We start from the raw sequence: 19,091 nt of genomic DNA on the forward strand, positions 1-19,091 counted from the left end.
CCCGTAAAACCAACAATGGTCGCTGTGTTCAAAACTGTATGCTTTACTGACACGAATTGATATTTGCGTTTGTGACTACAGTGTACATTAATTCTGACTTTTAAGATTACCTTTACAATATTATCATACAATTTTATATTGACCAAATTTACAGTGCTATACACGAATAAAGGTGTGTTTTAAATCTACATTACATGCTACTTATTGTCTTTCTAGATGCTAGCAGATATCGAAAACTGTATCGATTAAATTCGTATTCGAGAAAGTAAAAAACATTAATATGCGACTTCTCATGGTAATGCTGCAGAAATATTTATTTTGATGTCGTTCAGCAACTGGTTTTACGGGAGATGGTTAGTGTTCTAATATAGAATCATTTCCTTCCCCTAGGATTGGGTGGATGGCGGATAGCTAAGTAGTCTCAGGCATTCGACCTTACAGATTACTTACATGTCTCACCCTCTCCGCGTGAGTTCGAGGTTAGGCTGGATCAGCGTCGGTATGTGAGAAAGCTTGATTGTAGCTTTCCATGGGTCGGTGGTTCTTCCCGGGTTTTCCTCTACCAAATATACATTCCAGCATGTATAGCCTATCATGTGCTGAAAATGGCTTTAAACCCCACAAAACAAATAAACTCATTCCCCACCCCCATTACAGAAATAATTAGTTTGGCTCTGAATGTATTTTTCTGTATTAATCATAGTATACTTAAAAGATCGATGATGGATGAGATATTCATGTATACTAAATCAAGTTCTTATTCATAGTAATTCATGTTTTATATGTTTGCGTCACAGGTAAATTCATTTGGTAGTTTTCTATAAGCGAAAGCTAAGTAAATCCCTATTACAAATGAAAAATTTGTATTTTTTATTTTTCTATATTATTCACTAAACGTTTTCAGTAAATTATTTAACGTATGTATTGATCAGTTATTTCAAGACATGTGTTCTGTTAATTTATCTAGTTTAAGTTATTAATTGATTTTTAGTACTTTTTGGTGTGGATAAAGGACTTCTAGAATTCTGTTATGAATTAGTAAATTTGTTTTTAAGCGATGAAATCAAGTTGCAGCTCCTCTGCGAAGCATATTGAAAGTATAGGTAAAATTGTGAAAATTTTAGTGAAAGTTAATAGAAACTCGTAGCAGATGTTCCATTACTCTCACCTTTTGTACTACTACTGTGGGGGCCCCGAGTGGCCGAGTGATCTAAAGCGCTTACCGTTCTGGATCACTGCCATCTCACCTCTGCCTGCGTGGGTTCGAGTCCAAGGCTCGGCTAGCGTGGGTACGTGGGAAAGCCTGCCAGTAGCTTCTCGTGGGTCGGTGGTTCTTCCCTGGGTTTTCCAGGGTTCTTCCTCCACCAGTTATACTGGCCGCCATGTATAGCCTATCTTGTGCTGAAAAATGGCGTTAAACTCGAGAACAGCAACAACAACAACTACTACTGTGTCCCTGATATAAAAATACATAATATTTGCATTTTACATACAGCTATTTTGGACATTTTTGTTGTCTTTTATATGCCAGTTCCCGTTTTCGATATTTCTATAACCACTCTTTTTCAACTAGACTTTGTATCTTATTTAGACTATTTGATAAAAATGAAGAGGAACTCCGTTATTCTATATTTCCAGATTGTATCAATGCCTGTATTGATTGGAGCTATGTCCATAACATTTTATCCCGATTATTTCTGTCTTCATTTGGATAAGACTCCACCATATGGATTATTTGTTCGTGTCAGATATCGAATCTCTGCACCAACATCTTCAAGTTGACTTACCGACAGCATCGTCAACTTTACTTTGTAGTGCGTTCTGAATTTTTGTCTTGTAATCGTTGACGAACCTTAAACCTGTCTTTTTGCAACAGACGACTTAAAAAACTTTTAATAGTTGCCCCAAGCCGGGTCTTGTGTGTCTTTCAACTAGTTATGGGATGCTTTTTGGACTCATCTTTGACAATTTAGCATACCGAACTACACTAGTGTTCTGTCAAGGATGCATGATATCTTTCAGGACTCGCGGTACTAATTCAGCTACCATAGTAAACCTATGCAAACATCATGCTATTAAAAATTCAACAACTTACAATTTTTGAGGACTCGTGATCAAAGTTATATTTATCAGTATAGATGAAACCTGGATGTCAGCTTCTGTGTAGAGGAAAGGCTATGAGCTGCGTCATTTTCGGGACCTGCATGTTTTTTTAAACATGTGCTTTCAATTCCGCACTAAAGAGTCATGTGTTAATGTTATAACGAGTGTTCCAAACTCAGGACTGTTAAAGAACTGAAATTCCCTCAAGAAAACAATGTCTCTATTTGTTTTCACTTACAACTAGGATAAGCTCGCAAAAGATTCTTTTTCCTAAAACATAACTTACATTATTAACCAATCCTGGTCAGCCAAACCCATATATACTCTTATTTTATATTCACCCATTTCCAGGCTGGTTCCCATTGTTCCATATCATTAGTACCATGTGTCCTTCAAAATACACGCTTATAGAAATGCCAAGACATGTCAGAACTGCTCAGATTCTGTTCTGGCAAGTGTTGGATAATTAAAAATAATTTTTGAGGAATGGCACTATCGTAACATATCAACTGTTCGTGGTAGATTCGTAGTTGTTTTGACATGGATGTGGATAGAGAAAATGAATTTAAAAATGTGTACTTCTTATGTACATGAATACATGTTTATGTATTTTTGTGAGAACGCTCAATTTGTACAAAGTTTTCACACGCTACCCTCTGTACCCCTACCATCACAAATTTTAAAAACTTATTTAAAAAATGTGCAAAACGTAGTCATCTCATTGGTCAGTTCATACATTCGTACCTGATTGTCGCCAGGGGGTCCATAACACTATCAATTTGTTGTCCTTTTGAATAGAACGGGAGTTACTTTAGTAACACGGTCGCCATATTTGCAGGGATGAGTATGTCTTGTCAGGCAACAGCTGCCATGTAATTCACCGTTTTTTTATAACCTTAAGAATAAATTATTAATTCTGCAAATTTAATCGCTGCATCTCTTTAACACATGTATACAAGAGTTCATCCTTTTTATTTCTTACATTTTTTTCAAACATTTTATGATATTGTTTATAGTTATAGCGTTGATTTCTTAGAATGTATTTAATGTATTTAATGACGTAATCATTAATTTTGAATTTAGTTTTAATTCGCTCAGAAGAAGCAATAAAGCGAAACCTGTCAGTTTTTATGTGTTGGTGTTGTTTATTTTATAATATTTATATTTTGGAAATATTGGACGATGACGACAGTTTTTACTGAAATGGACTGTTCCAGAACCAGAAAGGACAGTGATCATTCTGTCTGCTTGTTTATGTCGAGATTCCGTTTGTTTGAAACGCCAATAAGTTCACAGTGTTAGAGACCCCATGCGATAGTGAGGTTAGAAATTAAAAATGTATGAATACAAGAACTAAATTTGTGCATTTTTCATATTCTTGATGCATTTTATTTTAAATCGGTAGGTGGGTACAAACAAACAGGAGGGTGTGCGAATACTATAGCATGTAACCTGCCTTGTTAGACAGGACATTTCAAATTGGCATATCTAAACTGTGAAAAACCATTCCATTAATATTGTCAAAATGCTTGTATCTTAGGCTATTAAAGATGTGCAACAAACTTTCGTTTCGTGTTATTGTCGATTATAGACTTACGGACCAGGAAGCATTGGTTCTTAAAGTAGTAGAGCGAAACAATGCAGTGGCTAGCCATTGAACTGGAATCCTAGATTTTATTAGAATGAGCCAGACCACCAGATAACAGTGCTCTTAATGAGCCACTACAATATCGATTGCCAGTCAATAGCACATTTTTGAAAAGAATAACTTTTTTTTAGTCAGTTCATGTACAAATTCATCCCAGCTAATTAGGTTAGGTGTCATCACATTCCATTTGTGATTAATGTCTGGCAAGCAGATGATTTTAGCGCCGGAATTACCTCTTATGTTTTTTTTTTCTTTCTGTGTGTGTGAGATATCCTTGTTTGTTTCTTTGTTTATTTGCTTTTTAAACTTCGATCTAGTTTGAATTTTTAAGGTTTATATATGTTGTAGTACTACGACTGGTTTTTATTTTGTTGAAGAGGCAGGATTTTTTTCACGAGCAAATGATATGTCACAGCAGATGCGTCTATATGTTTCCGGTGAAAAGCCGATATTTGCAAACCCTGATGATTTTCTTGAGAATGCTGTTTACGAACTGCACGGCAGCAGTCCTTGTGTACTTTTCTGCTTTCCGCTTTGGAATTTTAAGGTCAAAAACATGAACTTCTTGAGGAGAAAAAAAACCAAAAGATAACTGGAAAATTTTCATGAGCTGAGCCGCTGGAACTATCAAAACAGAGATATTCCGTCTGGATTTATCATTTGTACGTAGCTCGTCTTGACTGGAGAATATTCTGTTGTTTTATGTATATGTAATCCTTGGAAAGATTGTGTTTTTGCGCAAGATAAGATGCTGATTTAAACTGGCAGTTGCAGTTGATGAAATTTAAACCATTGGCTGTCTGTCAAAGAAAAGACGATGAATGCCAGCTCAGGACGAACATTGTAATCGGTCACAAATGATGATATATTTAAAATCAGGCAGACGTTTCAGACAGGTTCTTATTTGTTGCAAATTGTTAAAGTGTTTAAAGTCACTTTTTTAAAAAAAAATATAACTTTAATGACCGCTGAATTGTATGAAAACCGCGAGATTCGACTGTATCACGATCCCTGATCACGAGATTTGACTGTATCACGATCCCTGATCACGAGATTTGACTGTATCACGATCCCTGATCACGAGATTTGACTGTATCACGATCCCTGACCACGAGATTTGACTGATCACTATCCCTGATAAATCACCGCTTCATCGGTGCGTTGTATATTGATAGCTAGCAGTCTGTTCATGTGTAAAGGCCCATTTCTGTTAGACATGACTTGCGCTGACATCAGATATGTACGAATCTCCGTGGAGTTTGTTATGCTTGATTTTCGTTAGTTTCTATTTGTCTTGCATTTGCCTAAGATATGACTTGATCGCACTTTTTATCACGGGATCATCTCCGTATGTGAGATGTGAACTGCTTTAAAAATGTGCAAAATAAAGTTGATGCCGCTGGCATGAGTCATATGTTAGCTAGACTAGGCCTTGTAGTTGTGTTTAAGCACATGCCCTTTTAAAACTAGACAAAACAAAAATTCTGCCTTTGCTGATTTCATGAGGCCCCTAAAGTTTGCATCTAAATCAGAGTATGTTTGGGTGATAAACTAATTAATGGATCGACATATCGGAGAGCTGAGGCTGCTAATTCAAATCAAGATCTTCGACACAGCAGAGATGTGGCGAACTGATACAAAATCATGTTCTGATAACCTTTTGAATCACCAATTAAATGTCATGCCGCAGAGGATAAGTAACACAAGCCTAGTTATAATTATCGGTGGATAACATAGTCAGGAAAGTTTGATTTTAATCCGATTGTTGGGTTTACTCGTTAGCGTGTTCTATATACTCAACTGTTGATATCTCTGTCGATTTTATTCAGCTACTCAGCTATTCACATATTTATCCATTTAAGTTTTACACAATATATAGAGGTTCTCAGATGGGTAATGATTTAATATTTAATTTATAAAACGAGTTGAATAAAGTCATGCTTTTCTCTTCGTCGCAGCCAATCAATAAAGAGAATATTGCGCAATAATTTCATGGGCTTATTTTGACCAATCAGAATCACATAAAGTGATATTTTAACGTGTGATAGCATAAAAAAGATGAAACTGTACATGCTATGGGCAAAGTGTACCGAATATGTGATCAATATGAGTATGTGTACATATATTGTGTACATATATACATATATATACGTGTACATATTTATAAGTACATGCTGTTATGGGTATTTGTATATCTTTATTGTGTGCTTAGCTTTAATCCATGATTGTAGGTCGTTGTTTAAGATTATGGTCAATGTAAACAAATGTTTAGATAGGTAACTTTTGTCCATGGCTGTGGGTTGTACTGCAAGTTAATATTTGTAAACATGTTGACATGTCCTTTTGACCTTAAAAAGTTCTGGAAGCGAACTTATAACCCACAACTTATTGTGTCTTTGGTTTTGATATATATATATATATATATATATATATATATATATATATATATATATATATATATATATATATATATATATATATATATATATATATATATATAAAGTTATGATAATCAAAATTATTCATTCCTATCTTAATATCGGTGTTTTGGGAATCAGTGATCAGAGCTTTAGTTGTGTTCATTTATAATTTGAGATGATTTATTGGTGTAAATTGTTCATTGGAATTACAAACTGCTGATTAACATTTGGACTCAACTCTGCTTTTGGATTGTTAAGGACTCATTCAAAGATAATCTGGAATACATCATTGTGATACATTAAGATCATTGGCACCTCGGTACATTAAAGACTATTGGTACATCATCACATTTAAGATTGGAATTCCGTCGGACCAGGGTGCAACGGGCGGTCGAGTGGAATAAAGTTTTCGCCTTTACTTTTCACCGCCAACTCACCTCTGTCCACGTCGGTTCGAGTCTCGGACTGGACCAATGTTGGTATGTGGTAAGTTTGCCAGTAGCTTCCCGTTGGTCGGTGGTTCTTACTGGGGTTTTCCGGGGTTCTTCGTCCACCAGTTATAAAGGCCTATCTTGCGATGACAAATGGCGTTAAACCCAAAAGAATAATATTCATTCGGAACACAAAAGTTTTATGATTATTTGGGATTTAATTCATAATACTCTAAATTCCTCTTACATTTTTACTTTGTAAGTTGGGGAAATAAATTATTTGTTGAATTTCACGAAAAACCTACTGGTTTTGCTTTTATTTTATTTTAAGACCATAAAGTCGTAACAGTGTATATACATGAATGTGTGTCTCTATACCTACGCATACCTACCTAGCGATCCTCCTTTTCTTAGTAGAATAAATTTGTTCGATATCAGCACAAGTGATCATTTGAATATAATGTCAAGTTGTGTGAGGTTTACCTTATAATTTCGTCTCGATATTTATTCGATATGTATTGAAATAATTGACTCTACAGTTTTAGCACTGTATCAGGCCTATGTTTCAACTTTAAAGTCAAAACATCGCCCCAGTTGTATGGCAAATTAACCTACAAATTATCTCAATCACGGAAAGCTTGTAAGCCTGTTGTCATCTATTGTTATTGTGTATCTCTTTCACTCCGTTATTCTGTTATATTCATCTGATCACATTGTCAGTACCACAATATTATACAATCAGACTTGTAGAGATGATTTTTCTATATCTTGACATGACTATAGATTTTACCTCCCCAACCCTATCCCCAGTAACGAACAGGCCAAACAGAATAAATTTCATAACTGATTAGGTATAACTTCCAGTACAGAATATCCATCGGTATATTCAACACTCGTTCTTTGTTTTTAAGTGGTAAAGGCACATTAACGAAATAAATACATGTCTTAATATGTTTATTGTCATTTTCCTAAGCAATTATACGCAGTTGCAGAATTGGCATTCACCGACAAAATTTCATTCGCTTTATAGACTTCTCTCTTACTAACTCTTTGTGGGGAATATTAAAACAAATCCGTTGCGTAACCAGGATAATGAAATTGTTTTATTTGGAGCGTCAGAGAAAACTTAATTATTTGGAAAGTATACCTGAAGATATTTCAGTTTTATGCTTCAGTGTAACAGTTAAAATATTTGTATCCATGGTTTAAACTCGATGGTTCTAAAGAACCTTTTATTAAAGACAGGAACTGTCACGGAGACGGCAGCATGGTGCACGTTTCCGATAAATTAATTAGCAAAATCAATTGATGTTATGCTAAGATATAGCCTACGAAATGTGAGACTAGTTTCTATATGAACTATTTCTACTACCAAAACCTTGCTTGATCCAGTCTTTGTTGGTAGGAGTATAACAATACTCGCATCGACATTTTAATTGGGAATCACCATAATTCTTTCGTTGCAGTCGGTGTTAACGTGAATCTCAAGGCGGTCTGTAAGTGGAAGCTGATTTCAACAGACAGCAGGAACAAACTGGACAGATCGAATGCTTTTCAACAGTTAAAGAAGGAATAGAGAAAGTTGAGAATTCTAATGATGTGGTGGTGAGTATATCATATGCAGCACTTAGCAACCCCAGCATCTCGTGAGGTTTGCATTAGATCTGAATAATGAGCATGAATAATGTGTGTGTGTGCGTGCGTGCGCGCGTGTTTGTGTGTGTGTGTGTGTGTGTGTGCACATATTTCATATTTTGAGAAGGAAGATCCGAAAGCATTTGGAAAATTACAAAACCATTTTTGAAAAAAAAACAAATCTTTTAAATTTTGTACCTCTACTCCAAATCACAGGAAATAATGTTTCGATTTGCATTTATAATGATAAAGAAAAAGGGCAACCTATTAAATGGGCATTTTACTTCGATTTAAACTAGTATTGATAGTAACGTTTCCCACACTTTTTCAAAAAGTTGTTTTGATAACCTGAACTAATTACTGTCCCTGAAAAAGAAAAAGTTTGTAATCTATCAAACGTTTTTGATTGGGTCTGTCACAGATGCCGTTTATTCAAACTGAACAAATCGGCTGTTTATTCAAACTGAACAAATCGGCTGTTTATTCAAACTGAACAAATCGGCTGTTTATTCAAACTGAACAAATCGGCAATCTGATGAAATGGATTAAAATTTATCAAAATGATTTGATTGTATCCACTTCTCTCGCTGTCGTTGTCTCTCTCTCTACGGTCATTTTTCGTTACTAGTCTTTGCTACACTGTCGTCATGTTGAAAAATGTTGCAATATTTCTATCACGTTGGGAGTTTTAGACCCTGTACCTTAACTAAAATTTGTGAAAGGGTTGTTGCGACCTATTTATTAAGGTGTCAAAAGGTTAAGGGCCAGGGTCAGAAAACTCGCTTTTGCCGAATAACGTTTGTTCTAAAGTAAGTTCTGGACCAAATATTAATGATGTCTTGCTGCTATAGTAGTGAAGAACACGTGAGAATTAATCGTTTCTGAATAGCAACTTAGTTCAAGCCTTGACCATAGATCAAGTTCACCGTGGCGAATTTGTCTATAATTTACCGAGTCATACATGCCTTACTAGAGCCTACATGATGGGCGGTTGTATAATCTTTCGTTCACGGTACTCTTGTTAACATACTTTGCAGGATTGTTTCTTATTAAAAGTTCGTAATTTCCATATTAACCATTTGGATGTGCATCCCCCCACCCCAACACTGCATAGATAGGTTGAATAAACGTTTGCTGGAATATATATTATTATGTCCTCATTTTATTCTCCGTTAACTTTACATTGTCAGAATCGTTCAATATTTTACGATATTGCACACCTTCATATTGCATTCACGTGCATAAGGGAACTACTTTCTATTGTAAACAAGCAATAGACGCAGACGCCAGCACTTTTGATTTATAAACAAATCATGTACACTTGCGTAGTAGGCGCGTTACGTTTTGGTTGATTAAATTTGTTTCTGAATGAAGTAAAGCTGAAGTTTCGTGGACTGCAACATTCCAGCTGCTTTGGCACATTTCGCGTTAACTATTTTGCTACATTGTTCCGGATTTAGGTTAGCTATACAGATACATACAAGTGACAATGGATAAACTGTCTTCTTTAGCCGATAATAAGAATGGCAAAAAATTTATACTTACAGTTTTACATCCTGAATTTCCTCAAAATATACTGTCTTAGTTCTGCAAATCAGAATTACATGAGCCATGTCATAGATTCTCAATCGTGATTACACATTTCAAAATTGTACTGCAATTTCAAATATAAGTGCAATTACATCCTCCTTACTGCACTCAAAGTGAAATAAGCATTAAATTCCATAGCGTCATTTGATAATTGCAATTGAAACACTTCATATTATCCCCACATTATGGTTTCAAACATTCAGTTACAGAAAATGAAAAACATCTGCAGATGTCAACACGCTTCTCCCTCGCTTCTTCAGTCCGTTATATTTCATGTTCAGTTGTCACATATAAATCCAGTCCATAATAAAAAAATTTCATAGAATAAAAAATAAAAATAAAAATATATACATTCCATATCAGATGGAAAAGTTGTTGCAATGCGCATTCATTCACAATATGACTCCGAATTTCAATTTCAAATGGACACGCCATTTTCTTTCGAAAGTTATGTCGAGCGCGCGACGAAGTTCAGATTTGTCTGGGCGGAGTTATGTGCGCATTAATAATGTTGTTGTTGTGTAATGATGGATCTGCGCTTGTGTATATAGTTTGGAATACGACATACATCCAGTTACTCTGTTTCTAGTAGTGTATGTTGTTAATATAATTAAGCATTATGTAGAATAAGAAAATGAGCATATAATAAAAAGGTTACTGCATTTGTATGGGAAAACATGAACTCGTTTTGTCGGATAGTTATACTGCACTCCCAAGGTCGTGCAGTATTTACATCCGAAAAACTCGTTCATATTTTCCCATACAAATGTAGTAACCTATAAATAAGACGTGTTCTGCTCATGTTCAAGCAATGTTATTTTTACCGGCTTCCCAAACAACTGTTTGACTTCCAATACAGCCAGTTTAATACGTTTAAACGGACATAAAGCGGCCAGTCCATATTACATTTGGTTTGTGGACTAATGTGTTGTGAGTGAGTGATCTTAGGCTCACATGGGACTCTAGCTCAGTCTTTAAAGTTTACGCCATGGAGTTCAAATATCTGCTTGTTGGAAAACCTTGCTGTGTATGTATGTATGTATGTATGTATGAGGATAGTAGGTATAGGATTACGGCATATCAGCACAATCATGGCCATATAGTGCAGACCACAGTTAGATATCCCTAAAAGACATTCCAAAGAATGATAAAGGCAAAAAGGTCAAATTCTTAAAATGCAAAGTAACATTTCTTATACAAACCGCACTTTTGGATCGGTATCGTTTACGCTGGCTTGAAAGATCTTCATGGCTGAATGCTAATTGTCAAAATCGATCAAGTTCTGTTAAGCTTTTATATATATATATATTTTTTTAAAAAAGTCGAAGTCGTGTAGAAAGGGTTTCCGAGTCGTTTCATTTTTATATATTAATTGCGGCGATGCTTGCGGCTAATCATTTATGCAAAATTGAAAGGTATTCATGCCATTTTTGCTTTCTGTCAAATTTTGTAAAATTCCATTAGGTGCTGAGAAAACATTTTGATTTCTAACTTTTTGTAACGGTGGCCAGGCGGATCGGTGCCTATAGTAGGCCAACACAATTGAGATAGGCTCACAGCAGGGTCTCTTTGTGAAGTTTGGTTGAATTCAGTTTTGTAGTTTTGGAGATGAAAATGCTTCAGATGTGTTGTTCAAATGACCACCGTTACCGAGTTAAGAAACAAAATAATACATAAAAAAAACATCTCAGAAACTGCTTTACATAATTTAACCAAGGATGCAAATATCGCTGCGCTGAATCACAGACTTTACATCGTAAACAAGACATTGGAACTATCTGCGCAGTTAATCACAAACTTGCAAAGAACGAGGGTGATCCTTGAAAATACAGTATGCTGTCTTGAGAGGATATCATATCCTTAATTGATCGTTGCCATGAAGTCCTAATCCGAATTGTTGACAAATTCGCAATGGCCACGCTCACAGTGCATCTCGGAGGAATACATTTGAGAGATAGTATTTCATAACGGTACTGTCTACAGTAGGTTTACCCAGAATATGTGCATTTCTCAAGCTAAAAACGTGCTGAAATCCAGCATACATGCTGCAAACTGAGGTGCCGTTTTCGGCTCCTGAAATTTGTTCTGTTTGAGTTTTACTTAAATGTCGACCCAAATATTCATTCTAACAGCAGCATTGTGCAGAGAAGCTAGGAAGAAAATTAACCGTACTTGCGTTTCCGACAATGTCCTATCTTCACTTCCAACATATGTTTTCAATCTCTCTCTCCATCTTTCTCTTTCCCCCCCCCCCCCCCCCCCCCCGCATATCGAGTTTCATCGTACGTTTGGCATGGATCAATCATGAAGCTAATACTAGTCATTCATTGATACGTTTGGCATGGATCATTCATGAAGTAAATACTAGTCATTCATTGATACGTTTGGCATGGATCATTAATGAAGCTAATACTAGTCATTCATTGATACGTTTGGCATGGATCATTCATGAAGCTAATACTAGTCATTCATTGATACGTTTGGCATGGATCATTCATGAAGTAAATACTAGTCATTCATTGATATGTTTGGCATGGATCATTCATGAAGCTAATACTAGTCATTCATTGATACGTTTGGCATGGATCATTCATGAAGCTAATACTAGTCATTCATTGATACGTTCACTTGCTCGTTTGACCTTGGGTCAAGTTTAGTAATATACATTTAGCGTTAAACTTTTTCTTAACGTTTTTTATTGCGTATAATCTAGGGGTCAAGGCAAACGTAATAAAATATATAGCGTTTAGGTTGTGATTAAAGTGTTTTCATTTTCTTATATTTTCTAAACTCTTCATGGATTTTGTCCATTATTAGGACAATTCACGAAGCCATGAAAATTCTATAACAAACTGGCTTCCTCTCTTGACCATTGTTGTCAAGGTCATAGTCAAGGAGAATTTTTTGTTCTAAGGTTGTCGCTTAAGTTTATTTATGTGCTTAATCATGGTGTTTCCTAAAACCCTTTGATTGATTTTGTTCATATTTCGATCGCTTCAAAGTCACGTTTTACAGCATTTCGTCGATCTTGGACTGGATTTTAAGGTCGAGGCCATCCTTTTATTTGTTTTTTGTTAAATTAATACTTGGATCTTTCAGTGTGCAAAAATCTTCTTATAAAAATCGTTCGACAAGCTCCTACATTTTAAACGTTTACAGGGCATAATTTTAACCATCAAACCGTAAAGAAAACTGACTGTACGAAACATACCGGTTGTTACACGCTTAATTGTTGGATGTGGAGTTGGTCTCTGGCTCCTTCTCACACACCCACACACCAAAATCTACGCTTGACTGGACATCAGTATTTGTTAAACTCGTTGAATGGTTTAATATATTCCACTCGCTGTAACGATCTTGTGGCAGACACCATTATTCAACTAGTCTCATAAATTGCACGTCACTGTACATTTGTTCGTGATCATCTTCTTCATTCATATTGTGTCTTATAAGAACGAGAACAATGCTAGGTATGACGAATATGACACCTTCCCTGCAAATGGGCAATTAATTTGCAGTTAGCGAAGAAATAACTGCGTAGATTGCGAGTAATCGTCTTCCCTTGTTAGACTGGTATGGCAACAGTCACCGGCATGTTTCCTTTCTCTGCAAACTAAAACATAACACCCCTACATTCCATCGGTGATTGATGATATCTAGAGAACACATCACACGTGGCTCAAACTTGCAATCTCTGTCCGACGCTTAAATTATTTTCTTAATTTATTTTCAAATATTCCGACTAATTGCAAAGCTCACCGGTAATTAGTTTCTAAAAAGTCAATCCGTTGTAAGTAGGGTTTGTGTTAAGTGTTCAAAATGAGCCAGTGACATCTGATCAGAGAGTGATAAACATTTTGTTTCAACAGGTTGTGGGGAGTCCCTGAAATTCATGCAGCTTCGTTTATGGGATTTGTTCTTCCATTATTACCTCCAACAAATACATAAGACTATTTATTAATTTGTTGACTCCCTTATCATTACTCATGATAGGGAAAGGAATGGCTTATTTCTCACGTGCACTTCATTCCTCCAGAAGAAACAGAGGAAGAATTATCTGGATTTCAGAGATACACATGTCTCATCACGTAGCCCAGTCAGCCGTCGTCTTGGAAAACCTGGTTACATTTCTTTGATAAGTCAGTTATTTAATTGCCTATGTCATCTTACATCCTTGTCGTTTACTGGTATTACATGCTGTGTTGTCTTTGTTACACACACACACACACACACGGTACCATGAATAATGGGCGAAAATAGATCGGAGCTCCATTCTCTGTGGGGGTGGGGTGGGTGGAGTGTTTTCATGTAATTTTAGTATTAAGTAATTGAGTGTTCTCTCAAGAGCTGTAGTGTTATATATATATATATATATATATATATATATATATATATATATATATATATATATATATATATAGAGAGAGAGAGAGAGAGAGAGAGAGAGAGAGAGAGAGAGAGAGCACCGATAATGTAGTTTCTACAGGCGTAATTTATATGAATTATTTGCTTAAATTTACAAATATACGTAATAAGATGTTAGGGAACCACGACAATAGAACCCTTACAACTGCTGTACCAAATTCCCTCGAAATCCAATACTTTGGCATTTAAAAGACTGCCAATATCCGTTAAAAATCTGAGAAATGCTTGAAAAACTCACAACGCGGCAAGATTTTTCTGTTAATATCAACATACATTTGGGTTAAATTGTATCATAGGTTTTGTTAAAGATTGAGTGTTCTGAGAAACGAAGTGTTTCAGTTATTAGCACCCTACCTGTGACATAAACAACTGAATATATTTGTATGCAAGTAGGAATGCACTGTGCTTCCAAGAGCAGTACTAAGTGCGCATTAAACTTAGCCTTGTTTACATTCCAGCTCAGATGATTTAAAACCTAAAGTGATGCCAAACGCTGTATAAAGAAAGAAAAAAAGTTTTGAGTTCGAAAACAAACTTGCACGTACGAGTCCACAGCTGGAACCTGAGGTATGCCTTAGGTTGATATCTTTGCCCGTCTTTAAGATTGATTTTTTCCCCCAAGTTTTGACATTAAGGTTCCCGTTTATGATTAAACTTTCCAGAATTGTAGGAAGGTGATTCACTTAGGATAACTGAAAAAGTGTGTTTGGGTAATGCTAGCAGATAAGGGATGCGATGAGTGCAAATGTGCCCTATAAAGTCATGACTCCTGGATTTAAATCGGAAAAAATGACTTCTAAAGATAGATTTGGGGACCTGCTCCAAAAATTCAGTTCTGCATTTCAGTTTTTTGCTCAGATACGAAGAAGACACTTCTGTGAATTTTGATCCTATCTGTAAGAATGTCTGCTGGTAAATATGTTGACATTATCTTGAACGGTGGGCACGATATGTCTTTTTGTATCCTCCTCCCCCATCTTTCCAAGAAAAAGGAGGATGCTGGAAATTGTGATATTTCTGAAACTTTGTCAGTTTGTAAATGTCTTCTTCTGGACCGCTGGGTGGAAATTAAATACATTTGTTACATTAGTCTTGTCTGCAAAAATGGTGTAGTTGTTAGAGCACTCTCCTTAGGTTTCACGCAATAGGTCAAAGGTCAGCTATTTACATTTAAACGTCATTTGTAAATATCTTTTTAACAAACTTTATACATGCAGTAATAGCATGCAGACGAAGTAAATGCGGTTTGGTGGGTAGGGTCGTCAGGGGGTTGGGTTTCGTGGTTAATGTCGAGGATGAGGTGGGTGGGAGAAATGTATATTGAAAGCGTGATGATTCACCATGGGAGTAACCCAAGTCTTTAATGGATTCGCAACTCTTTAATAAGTAAGATTCTGGCAATGCCACTGTTTTGTTTTTGGGGATTGTTTTGTTGTTTGTTGGTTTTTTAATTGTGTCGATCCAGCGTTTAGATGATGGCGAGAATGTAAACATCACGTTTCTGGCGTTGGCAGCGGTAGTGTCATTCTCGACGTGAAGTTTTGTACATAGTTTGTTTTTTGTTTTTTTTTGTTTAAAGTCGCGCACACTTATATTTATTTGATTTATTCATCTGAAATTTAGTAGTTATTGTGAAACATTTCACAAGTTAAGTGGAAACATTGTATTGTCAGAAGTGTAGAAGCGACGATTGTGAAATGTTTCCACTGTATCAGTGAACCAAAACATGTATAAATTCTATTTAAAGGCAGAACATTTTGCTTTGCATTGTATTTGTACATTTTTGCCACTGCAGAAGAATTAGCTATATAAGTACATCCATTAAACAAAGTTTCCAAATCTTACAACAGTTTAGGATAGAGAAACAATTTTCTATCCTGCGTCAGATGATTCTTTTTGTATCGTTTGTTCTTTTAGTGATTGTTTTCGGACAAAGAATGAATCGATTATGTTTTCGTTTACACCTTACTTGTGTAGATTGAGGTGGGCTTTAGCGTCACATTGCAGTTTTTAAATGAAAATTTTGATGATTGTTAGTAGACCTGTTGTGGTTTTTGTTCTTCTGATCATGGACCAGACGAGCTTATGGTATGGTTTGTTGTCCGTGGTTGGTCGTCTGTCCATCCGTCCATCCGTTATCACATCCGTTACCGATACTCCTTCTAAACAACTTACTAGATTGCTTGGAGATTTTACACACATATTCATCCAATGGTCGAGTTGGTTCGTTCGAAATGAGAATGGTATGGTGCTGCCCGAACATCCAGTATGGCCGCCACTGCGACTATTTTGAATATCTTTTGTCTTTTCTTTCAAGCACCTCCTCCTAAACGGATTGTCATATCAACATGAATTTTCACACAAAAGGTCTCATGATGTCTGGCTAGTCCTAAATGAATATAGTGTCGATCGAAAATTCAAAATAGCCGACACGGCTGACATCTTGAAGATCTTATTATCGCTACTCATCCAGAATGGATGGTCGTATCATCCTGGGATTTTCACTGAATTACTCCTTATCATGTCTAGCAGGCTTTAAATAACAAATTATGCCAGTCCGATATGCAATATGGCCGCTATTACAACCATCTTAAAAATCTTGTTATCAAAACTCTACCCGAACAGAAAGTCATACTGACGTTTGGTTTTCACTAGAAGAATTTTTGATGATGTCCAGTTGATTGGAAATGAAAATATTACCGATCTGACGTCCAGTATAATAATCTTTTATTGTTACTTATTGATGGGAAATCATATCTTGAAAATTGTATCTCTCACCGTCTCAAAATGGCTATATATACATGGAGTTTTAAGCGAAAGACTTATTAAGATTCTTAATTGGTCCGAAATGAAAATAGTGCCAGTCGTACATCCATTATGGCTGTCATGGCGACTGTCTTAAAAAGGTTTGGTGTCACAGCTGCCCTTGAATGGATACTCATTATGACATGAGTTTTTCGCCAAACGACTTCTAACGACGTTCACTTTGTCGTCAATGAAATGGTGAAAATGTTGCCAAGCTAACATCGAATATGTGTATCACAACAGCTAATTTGAAAATCTTGTTCTTGCTGACGAATAGCAGAGATGGTTTCACTGCCGTATTCCCGATTTTCCATGTTTTCAAACAATGACGAGTCATAATTGATGCTTCAAGAAGGATACGAACATTTAATTGAGTTTTGATCTAAAACGTTCTCCATTTTGTCGTATATTAAAGCGGTATGAGATACATTGAAAAGGAGCGTAAACAGGGCACTATTAACTTTATTCAGTGGCATTTAGCACGATTAATGTGCAAACTAAATAAGCTAATACATGAAACGTCCTCGTTATTATTTCAATTTGTATTTGTGGCACCTTTTCATTGCTGCACAAATGTACAGTTTTTGACATGTTTTATTTATGATCTGTTAATCCTGTTTGGGTGGAAGGAGAGAAAAAGAAAAGAAATACATTTAAAATGGAAATACATAACCAGCTTGCAGCTATATTTGATGAATCTGCAAATAAATTAGTTTCTGAGGCCATATCGCCACTCTGTTCTCAGTGATTCATTTCTATATCGCATTATGATGAATTACTGTACATGTAATAATAAATCACCGTACATCTGAAAACATTGAACATCTAAAACTTGCAATCAATTATTTATTTACATACTTAAGTGTGAAATATAGAGACATATTATCGAACTAATTTTGATATTTTTTCATTCCTATATTTTCACATGTGAAAATGTAAGATTTCTCATCATCTCATGCGACTATTTATTGTGTGTCTAAGAAATGTGTACCTTCAAAATAAAAAATGAGTACTCTGTGAGCTAGAACAAATAAATAGATTCAGCCTTTCATTTCAAGCATGGAAATTAATCTTTGTTTAAAAAAAAAGATGTGACCAAACGCCATTCGCGTAGCTCTTAAGTGGTTTCCCATTATTTCCTTGACAACGACAAACTTGCTGTGATGTATTGATGAATCAGACTTGCATCGTTTTCAGTTTGCAAAGTGGCAAAATGTAATTTACTGTGTAGGTCAACCAGATCCTACCGCTTTGGCGATTTTACAAAAAGGGTAGGGGAGAGGGTGTTTTGCTGAAGAGAGAGTTAAATCTTGTACACGGGGATTCAAGAGCAAGTTTGGTCTAAAATAAAAATAAAAGTTTCTTTTTCTTCTTTCATATTGTAGTACCAAAAATTGTATATTTGAACTCGTGCCTTGGTCACTCGTTAAAATATCAAGCTTTTGTTACCACACGATGAAACATATACAGCATTAGCGTAAGAAAAGAAAATATCCTCTATGTACGTTTAACATTTGTAGTAAATTACTGAACATCTAAAACTTGTAACCTGTTATGCATGGATTACTGTTCCGCCCGCAGAGACATCTTTGTAGGAATTGTGGTACTGATTATAAACGATTATTAGAACCAGTCTAGAAATACTGGATAAATGGGTTTGGCACGCTATGGTTGGTTGATAATAATAATAATAATAATAATAATAATAATAATAATAATAATGAGGACTTTGTATAGCGCCTAATCTTTAGAAGCTCTAAGCGCTTTACAACATTAGACAACACCTATGAGATAAAAAACATATAATGATATGATTACAAAAACAAACACCATGAAATTAGAAAACATAAAAAGCAAACATGCTGAGAATATTTAAGGTAGGAAACATTATTAGGTCTTTAAGTCTGTTCTTGCAGTCAAAATAAATGAGTTTTGAGAGCACTCTTGAATGTGATCACTGTGTCTTTGTGTCTGAGCTCAGTGGGCAATTCATTCCACGCTGCTGGGCCCTGGTATGCAAAAGAACGCTGTCCA

At 35.7% G+C, this 19,091-nt stretch overlaps 1 protein-coding gene across 2 annotated transcripts in view; it reads left to right on the forward strand.

Moving 5' to 3' along the window:
• The window catches only part of LOC149805524 (uncharacterized), a 73,793-nt gene that overhangs the window by 17,449 nt on the left and 37,253 nt on the right, over positions 1-19,091 (forward strand). Inside the window, exons 2-3 of one of the 2 annotated variants that reach the window (XM_089950123.1) lie at positions 8,069-8,207; positions 14,711-14,819. The gene's annotated coding sequence lies outside the window, so the exon portion shown is untranslated. The remainder of the gene's footprint in view (positions 1-8,068; positions 8,208-14,710; positions 14,820-19,091) is intronic. The other variant, XM_089950122.1, reaches the window with a different exon arrangement.

The sequence above is a fragment of the Sinohyriopsis cumingii genome, chromosome 2 (assembly GCF_028554795.1).
Source record: "Sinohyriopsis cumingii isolate HCF-2022 chromosome 2, ASM2855479v2, whole genome shotgun sequence".
NCBI classification, from domain to species: Eukaryota; Metazoa; Mollusca; class Bivalvia; order Unionida; family Unionidae; genus Sinohyriopsis; species Sinohyriopsis cumingii.